The sequence below is a fragment of the Nelumbo nucifera genome, chromosome 1 (genome assembly GCF_055504915.1).
Source record: "Nelumbo nucifera cultivar China Antique chromosome 1, China Antique-T2T, whole genome shotgun sequence".
NCBI classification, from domain to species: Eukaryota; Viridiplantae; Streptophyta; class Magnoliopsida; order Proteales; family Nelumbonaceae; genus Nelumbo; species Nelumbo nucifera.
In genome coordinates, this window is record NC_142649.1 from 70,058,198 (window position 1) to 70,068,110 (window position 9,913).

The 9,913-nt window shown below is 41.2% G+C and overlaps 1 pseudogene; it reads right to left on the reverse strand.

Moving 5' to 3' along the window:
• Positions 1–363: 363 nt before the first annotated feature.
• LOC148803399 (putative F-box protein At4g22030 pseudogene) lies at positions 364–1,908 on the reverse strand (annotated as a pseudogene).
• Positions 1,909–9,913: the final 8,005 nt, after the last annotated feature.

The following is a 9,913-nucleotide window of genomic DNA, read 5'->3' on the forward strand; positions in this document are numbered from 1 at the left end:
AAGAAGATTATACGAGAGTGACAACAAATAGCCCACATTTGATAAAAAGAAATAAGAAAAAAAAAACACAAAATGACAAAATACTTTATTTGGCTCCGAACCATCATCGGCGGATTAAAGCATCCTACCACTTCTTGATTTTTAGTTTTTACATCTAACCCATAAACCCCAGGCCCCTAACCCTAAACGTACTCTAAAATTTACCCTGAAAATGTCCTTCGTGGCTCGGTAGGAGCTAAGTATTTCCCCATTTAGGGAGTTGTTTTTTAAATGACCAATCTGGTATACATGTATCATATATATAAAAAAAAAAAAAGACTTATAGCATAGATGAATGAAGGAATTGAATATATATGTACTGTTTGTTTACAATTACAATGAATGAACAAATTGAGTATATAGAAAACAATGAAATTTGTGGACCCATCTCTAGGCGATGTTATAGATACAGAAAAGAATACTAAAAAACGTCTGATGAGCTGCAAAATTTGATCATCTGAGAGGATCCGATCCATGGAGAAATCAGAAGAGCTTGCTTGCAAACTCTTCTTTGGCCTCTCCATCTATTGAAGATGCTGAAGCAGCTAGACCTCTAAGTTCTGATAGGCTTCTTCCCAATTGTAAAGCCACCTTCAGTTCAAACAATTCCCCATTTTCTCTCTTCTCTACGTCCTTTTCCTTCAAAGTGGATTCTATGGACTCCTCCATACATCTAAAGAAGCCAGCAGTGCTCCGGTACATCTCAAACACCATTCCAACTTGCCCACCATGCTCCAAGCTGTTGATAACACTTGCCAAAGCTCCAGCACTGACACCCAACAGCACAGCCCATGTCTCATGAGAAGAGCATCCCACGAAAGCTGACCCAACAGCTGCGAGACCTGTGAGTAAAGGACCAGAAATGGCTAAAACTCGGTTAACTTTCAAAGCTATCTTTCCCAGCCTCAAGTACTCTTCAGTGTCCTTCCTCTTCAAAACCGCAACTATCTGCTTCATCTCCTCATCCAGCTTTCTGCTCCATCCATTTCCTTCTCTTCTTCCACCGAAGTCCTGTTCTCGTAATTTACTTTGTTGTGGCCACCACACGGCAGGCTCCACGGCTTTAGGGAACTTGTCAAGCATCACTCCAAGCAAGGGCAATGGGTAAGCCCTGTCAAGAGCGAACACCTTGTCCATGGCGTCCTTAACATCCATGGGACTAGGACTACCAAGTGTAAGAGTTGTTCGGATTTGCCCGTGAAGTTGCTTGAATAGCCTTGTCGCATTGCGTTGTTCTTCTACGAGTTGCGATGGCTGAATCTTGTTCATCACCAGCAACATCCCAGTAGCTGCCGTATATAATAGAGTAGATGAGAGCTTTAGTGCGGCAAGTGGTGCTCCCGTTCCAACTGTTGCTGCCAGCCCGACCATCGTTGCAGCGGTGATGGTGATTGTATTAATGGAGGTGAGAAGGAGGTGGTTCCAGTTATTCCGCTGCTCCTGGATGTTGGCATGCATCTCCGCCCTGTCTGCAGCAGCTTCCATGATTGAATAAAGCTCCGCAATGACCGTAGACTTGGAGTTAACATCAAGATCATCTCTCATGGTTCTGGTAGCGACTTTAGCGTCAAAAGGCATCGTTTCTGTCTGGGTAATGGTTGTGGCTGTTGTGTATCCACTTCTCAACTTCAATTCCTCAACCAAGTCCGTAGTCCGGATCTTTGGAAAAGAAAGAGAACTCGGTTGGAGTTTTGGGGTATTAAGCGTAGCTGATACTCTTCTTCGTCGTGAATATGATGACGAGGAGGAAGAGCACAGGAGACCGGAAGTTCGAAGGGTCGCCATGCTATGCTGATGGCCTGATGCTCACAGTTTGCCAATTTTTTTAATTTGGCTCCCGATGTTATGGTTGTTCTGCAATTGGGTTGTCAGAAGCGAGATGAGATGGTGGAGAAGAGGCCAGCCTCATCTTCATTTATATAAGGTAAGATGGAGGAGTATAGGAAGAGAAACAGAACGAAAAAAATTGAATGGAATTCCATCTTACGTTCAACATCTTGAACCGGTTCGGCATATCGGACTGTTTCTGGTTGGTCAGCATGGCATTCATACATTGACTTTCAACGGCAGAACTAAGTAAAACTTTGGAACGGGCCAAGCCTGTGTAATTGACCCAGTTTTAGGCTTTTAGCCTTTTCGGTTTTAATAGTACAGGCCTGCATATATGGCCATGCACGTAAGCGCCACAGGACCCTAATGGCCGTTCTTGGGTTGCATAACTAGCCACGTGTGTTGTGTAATCAATGGATCAGCTTGGACCATTGGTTGGGTCCCACTTAGCTAGGGAAGAAATTATTGCATAAAAACATCAGCATTAAGCCATTAATGATGATTTTTAATTTTTAACCGCCTTAGGAAAATGCTTTGGTCGTTATTTTTTTTTTCACAGGCTGATATCCAACCTTATTACGTGCCCGTCAGTTGAATGGTTTAAAAAGGACGCTTGCGTCTTATAATTAAGGAGTTGGTGAAGATACAAAGATGCCCTTTTCCACAAAGTAAAACAGAAAATATATATATATATATATATATAACCGTTTGGCCGAGGAACTCAGGTCATTGGTTCTGTTTTGATCTTGAACTATTATTTTGTATAAAATTGTTGAAAAAGTTAAAGACAAATCTTTGTATTATTTTAAATTTTACTTATTTGACCTATTTAAATCTGATAGTTGAACCACTGACTGGAAAATTGAAAATCAAACCGGCTTCATTTTTGGGTCGATTTTTAAAACTTTGATTTAAGTTTAGTGATTTGAATGTGTTGAGGGCTTGTTTTAAAATGCAAATAGGGCAATGCACAAACTTATTTATAAGCAAAATTCAGGGTGAAGATCTACGACATTTTCAATTAAGTGGTGCTTATCTAATTTCAATTCAAGTATTACTTTTTAGGTTATATATAGTTTATCCTATGACAATCTAAGTTGCTTTTTAGTGAAAGTAACTATAGATAAATTTTCCTTTATTTATAAGCAAAATTCAGGATGAAGATCTATGACATTTTCAATTAAGTGGTGCTTATCTAATTTCAATTCAAGTATTATTTTTTGGGTTACATCTAGTTTATCCAATCACAATCTAAGCTGCTCTTTAGTGAAAGTGACTCTAGATGAATTTCTATTTTTTGTATATTAATACTAATTTTTATTAATTATTTTGAAAATAAATTATTAATTTTTACTTATTTATTATTACTCTTGTATTAATTTTAGGTAAAATTATAAAAAAAAAAAAAAACATCTAAATAACAATTCTTTAAACCACATTTGTGTTTTGACCCTAACAATGATCTCCCCTCTGGTTTTGAAAAGAAAGTACTAATACCTTCAATGAAATTATCAAAATACCCTTATCATTGTTAATGCATTATCATATACAATTAGTATACCCGCAGGCCATTAATTAGCATACCAAACATGCCCATAATTAACATACCCGCAGGTATTAAAACCATTAATTAACATACCCGCAGGTATTGTACGGAGTATTAGAAATACGAAAAAGAAATACCATTCGGATAATATTTCTAAAAGATTTACAAATGGATATGCTGATTCACCAATCATTGGTGGTTCTAGAACCGCTAAGCCTACGTTACATGCAATTCAAATACTTAATTCTCGTGTAACTTTTGGTGTCGGCCCTGGGATCAAAATCAAACCAAATAGTCTTAAACTCGAGCTGTCATTCAACTGAAAAGTGTTTGAGTGCCAAATGTTGTTCGCAACTATTGGTAAGATCTTGCTAGATAGTGATAGTTAGGTTGCCTCACCCAATAGGCCAATAGGTTGCGTTTTGTACACTAAAGTAATTCCAGTCATGTAAAATCCCTTCGACCCTCTTCTTTTTCTTCTCTACATTCTTATATATCAAAGTCTAACCCCATGTGAATTTCAGGCACAAACTTCTTACCATCAAATTCCCTCAACCGATCATATGTTGAAAACATTTTTGAGGTTTCGTCACCAATCCATCCAAGCATTGGAGTTCTCGTTCACTATTGTTCAACCTCAACCATATATAGTTACATCATTTACCCAAAAGGCCCACAGGCCATGTTAGGCTCGGCACAGAGGTCCGTGTCATGCTAGGTTGGGGGTTTGAGGTCCATGGGCCGACACAGCACGCGTGCCGTGCCGCCCGTGGCCCGACAGGTATAAACAGCCATATCAAGGGGGGGGGGGGTTACAGAAATACCAAACCAATAGGTATAAACAGCCATATCAAGGGGGTATTTCTATATTTTGCTTATGGGGGGTTGAGAAAATGATATAAATGAGCCTCCAACAGCTATATAACAACTAATTTAGGGGGGCATTTTGGGTAAAGTTATAAGTAACTTTACAATGACCAAAATACCCCTCTCAACAACTAAATAACATATAGGTTTTTGGGGATTTTGGGCAATTGAATTATGTTCAATTCCTATAAATAGCCCTATCCTCCATCATTCTCATCATACCAATTCAACAATTCTCTTAATCTCTTCTCTCTCTCTCTCTCTCTCTCATACTCGTACATTCTCAATTATCTACAATCTGAGAAATCCTGGTTAATTGATTGTCTGATTCTGCATTCTCCAATTCTCAAATCTCAACTTTCAACAAGAAGAAGGCTTGTCCAACCAACTCAAGTATCTCAATTCGGAAGGCTTGGACGTTGAAAGGAGTCAATCGTTGAAATCAAGTTGAGATTTTAAACCGGCAATCTGGGTAAGTCGAATTAGATTACTTTTTATCTTTTTAGAATTAAAAAAAAATGGTCGGTTCTTCTCAAAACCAATTCCCCAACATGTTCACCATGGATGACATTCAATTGCATCACAATAGTGTTAGCACTGATGCGATTGATGTCGATGGAAATGGAATTTTCACCCCTAGTAGTAGTGATAGTAGGGAAAAAATGAGGGCTTCTAAGCTGAGTAGTCCGGCTTCATCCAAGAGATATACTACCGTAACTGGTTGTCAAATGTGGTTTTGGTCAAGAAAGATAATGGGAAGTTGTGGACTTGTACTAATTTCACAGACCTTAACCGAGCCTGCCCTAAGGATAGTTTTCCTTTGTCGAGAATAGACCACCTCGTTGAAGCCACTGCAGGGTACAAATTGCTTAGCTTCATGGATGCCTTCTCCAAATACAATCAAATAAAGATGCACCCCGAGACGAGGAAAGGACCTTGTTCATCACCGAGCATGGTACCTATTGCTACAGAGTAATGCCTTTCGGCCTCAAGAATGCAGGGGCCACGTACCAGCGCCTCGTTTACAAGGTGTTCAATAATCAGATGGGGAGGAACATCGAAGCCTATGTCGACGATATGGTGGTGAAGAGCCTAAAAGCCCAAGCGCACACCTCGGACTTGGCCGAGACCTTTGACACCTTGTGGAAGTTCAACATGAAGCTCAATCTCAGCAAATGTGCCTTTGGCGTCACCTTAGGCAAGTTCTTAGGCTTAATCGTTACTCAAAGAGGCACTAACGCCAACCCCGAGAAGATACAAGCCATACTGGACATGGCACCCCCTCGGTCAGTGAATGAGACTCAAAGGCTCACTAGCCGAATAGCTGCCCTCAACTGCTTCATGTCGAAGTTGACCGACCGCTGTTTGCCCTTCTTCCACTCCCTTAAGAAACTAAAAGACTTCCAATGGATGAAGGAGTGCTAACACACCTTTCATGAACTGAAGAGATACCTCACCTCTCCTCCCCTCCTTGCTTGGCCTACACCAGGAGAAATTTTGTACTTATATCTCTTAGCCGAGGACGAGGCAATCAGCTCGGTCTTGATAAATGAGGATGAGACGTAGAAGTCAATATACTATGTCAGCAAGGTTCTCGGCTAGGAAGCTTAGGCCGTATTTTCAAGCTCACACCATTGTAGTTCTGATGAACCAACCCCTCAAGGCCGTCCTCACCAAGCCTGAGACCTCGCGACTTCTAATTAAGTGGACCATCGAATTGTCTGAGTTCAACATCCAGTACCAGTCGAGGCCCGCAATCAAAGCACAAGCCTTGGCAGATTTTATAGTAGAATGTACCTCGAATCGAACACTCCGTCGAGCCCCCGAAGATGAATTGGAAGAGGGTCGCCCAGTCGAGGAGGCTTATCCCGTTTGGAGACCTTTTGTTGACGGGTCGTCCAACGCCAAAGAAAGTGGAGCAGGCCTCATCCTTCTCACCCTAGACGACGTAGTAATAGAGTACGCATTGAGATTCGGCTTCCCTGATTCCAACAACAAAGCCGAGTATGAGGCCCTTCTTGCTAGTTTGCAGCTCGCCAAGGACCTCACCTCCTAGCACATCGAAGTCTTCAACGACTCACAATTGATGATGAACCAAGTCAATGGTGAGTACCAATCCAGAGAACAAAACAAGACCTAGTACCTCGCCAAGATTCAAGAGCTAGCTCGCCACCTCCAACGCTTCTCCCTACAGCAAGTCCCACGAGTTGAGAACACGAGAGCCGATGCCTTTCCAAACTGGCGAACACCTCGGGCGCAACACTCGGCCGCACTATTCACATAGAGAAGCTACCTCGACACTCTGTAGAAGAGGCCCAGGTCCTCCCGATAGAGGCCAAACCGTCATGGATGGACCCCATCATCAACTTCCTTTTGGCTAAGCAGCTGCCCGACGACAGGAATGAAGCTAGGTGACTCTGACGTTAGGTAGCCCATTACACCTTGCTTGAGGGATAGTTGTACAGAAGATTATTTACCGTGCCCTACCTCCGATGCCTCCACCTGGAAGAGGGTGAGTATGTGCTTAGAGAAGTTTATGAAGGCATTTGAGGCAGCCGCCTCGGCAATAGAACCTGGCTCGAAAAACACTAAGGTAGGGTACTTTTGGTTGACCCTTTACAACGACGCAGCCGAGTTGATGTGGAAATGCGACAAATGCCAGAGACACGCCAACCTCTGCCACCAACCGGCCACAACCCTCTCAGCTCTCAGCAGCCCCTGGCCCTTCACCAAGCGTGGAATGGACCTCCTCGGCCCCTTCCCTCAACCAACGAGGGGTAGGAAATATCTCGTCGTCGTCGTGCACTACTTCACCATGTGGGTAGAGGCCGAGCCCTTGGCTACCATCACAGCTCGAGCAATTTAGATCTTCTTTAGGAAGAACATAATCTGCCGCATCGGCCTCTCCCACATGTTGGTAACTGACAACGGAAAGAAATTTAGAGATGCCAGGTTCCGGGAATGGTGCACTTCCCTTGGCATCAAACAACAATACACCGCAGTAGGCTATCCTCAAACAAATGGCCTAGCCGAGGTCACCAACAGAACCATCCTGGATGGACTGAAGACTAGACTAGACCGAGCCAAAGGCCTATGGGCAGATGAACTGAGCAATATCCTCTAGGCATACCGAATCACACCTCGGACGACCACGAGAGAGACCCCGTTGGGACTAACTTACGACATAGAAGCAGTTATCCCAGAAGAAATTAGCCAGCTGACGCTCCGGACCGAAGTGTACAATGAAGCCAAGAATAGTGAAGCACTGATTTTCAATGTAAAAGTATATCAATTATCAATGTAAAATACAAAGGATGGGGAGATTTACATTGATTTTCTATGTAAACCTTACACTGAAACAAACGCATGAAAATATAAACCGAAAATAGAGTTTTATAATAATCCGTATTTACACTGGAAATAAACACGAGCAAATGCAAACTGACAACAATGCTTACGTTGCTTCACATTTATAAAAAAAATAAGGGTAAATTACAAAGACCCCCCTTGTATTATGGGGTTAGTGACAAAGTCCCCCTTGTACTTTTTTTTTGCAACAAAGACCCACTTGAACTTTAGTCATTAGAAAAAGACCCCCATGGCCGTTAAGTTAGATGATGGAAAGCGTTAAATTACCAAAATACCCCACTAAGCATTTTCTATTTTCTTTTTCTTACCCTTTTTCTCTTAAAACCTATTAAAACTAGGAAATGGATATCTGGTCCTGCAGAGTGATTTTGTTTGTTTTGATTGCTGGTTATCTTCCCTTCCATGATCAAAACATCATGGCCATGTACAAGAAGATTTACAAGGGTGAGTTCCGATGCCCTTGTTGGTTCACCCCGGAGGTTATTTAGCTTCTTTCTCGTCTCTGGTTAAGTCTTCTAATTCATCCTTTTTCCCATCTTCATCATAAAAGGAGTCCCCTTTATTCCGTTAATGTTTTCCATTGAATGTTTCAAAACCATTGTTTTTATTGTAGCCATTTCACCTAACTTCAATGGAGATGACAATGAACAGTATAAAAGGGTAGTTTGGACATTTTAAAAACTTTAAACAGTTACATGAAAATTTTTTCAAAGTTAACTGGCAGGACATTAACGAAATGTGGTCTTTGTCTAAAGGCTAAAATTCAGGGATGTCTTTGTCGTAGAAAAAAGTAGAGGGGGACTTTGTCACTGACCGCATAATACAATGGGGTCTTTGTAATTTACCCTAAAAATAAACACAGCCTAAATTTACTTCAAGTGGAGAGACGACTAACTGAAATTTTATAAACCATTATCCAAAAGAAGAAACAGAAGAATAGGAGAAAACCCAACTAATAATACTTTAAAAAAGAACAAAACAAACTAAATAGAAGCCGTTAAATAGCCTTCACGAAGCAGTTGTTTAATAAACTCTCTCGGAATACTAAGAGTGAAGGAGAACATTTGGAAGCTCATATCGTTAATACCCGGGGTAAAGGTCATTAGGTCAACACATCGGTTGCCTTCCCTTAAAAGTCAAGCAACGTCCCATCCCATTAGATACTTCGTTACTAATTTAATTTTATATTTTAAATTTGAAAAAAGAAACCGTAAATATATTAAAAAAGTCATATATACATACAACACATCCGTAAAGTCAAGGAGGAAAGGCATGCTACAACCATGGTGATAGCAAATTAATTCTGACACAATCTGTTTGTTTTAAATTCAAAACATCAACTGATCTACTTTTTGGTTGGACCCCGGCATCTTCATGTTTTATTGGGAGGTTGGAAGATTTTGATGCAACCATGGAAACAGCAAATACGGACTCGAAGTCAAGACTCTCCGTAGATAAGATGTCTTCATCTGTTCTTTCGAATTTGCATATACTTCTATGTTATGAGCATCTTTGTGGTATTTTTCTATTTTCTTTTTTTGCCCTTTTTCTCTTAAAACCTATTTAACCTATTGTTTTCCCTTTCTTCTCTTCTTTTTCTCTCTCTCCCAACTATCCGAAATGAAAGGACGGAGGAAACCTGTTTTTCATCTTCTCTTTCTTCTCTTTTCCGTTTTCAATCTCATCTCTATAGTCGTCGCCGACGATTCCACGATCATGGGAAACTGCAATGCTTGATAGCCCAACAACAGATGTCTGCCCAAATCTCCATCTTCCATCTTTTCCTCATCGCCATTGCCGACTTCTTCTGCTTCCATGGCAACCAACAAAGGGAGAAAAAAAGGATGGAAGGACTTGTAGTTGGCAGAACTGGATACTCTCCTCCTGCAGCACTTGCAGAGACGGAGCCGGAGCCAGCGTGATGTCCCGAAGACCCTATCGCCACTACTAATCCTTCCTTTGCATCCACAAGTCCTGCAATAATGGTAGCGACCGACATTCTAGTTGGAAATCTAGAATTTCTAGGCATCTAGCCAAATATCAGTTAGGTTTCTAATTGGAAATCCAGGTGGAATGACCATCTGAAGTTCCGAAGAGCTACAACTCAATAACTCAACTCATTGTTTTGGGTTAGATGGAAAAACAAATTCCTCAGACAAATTACAAGGCTTAATGATGCGAAAGCCCAAACAATGAAACAATACTACCAATTGTGAGTTGTAGAGAAGAAGAAGGATGAAGAATTTAAGTGGTTAATTAAAA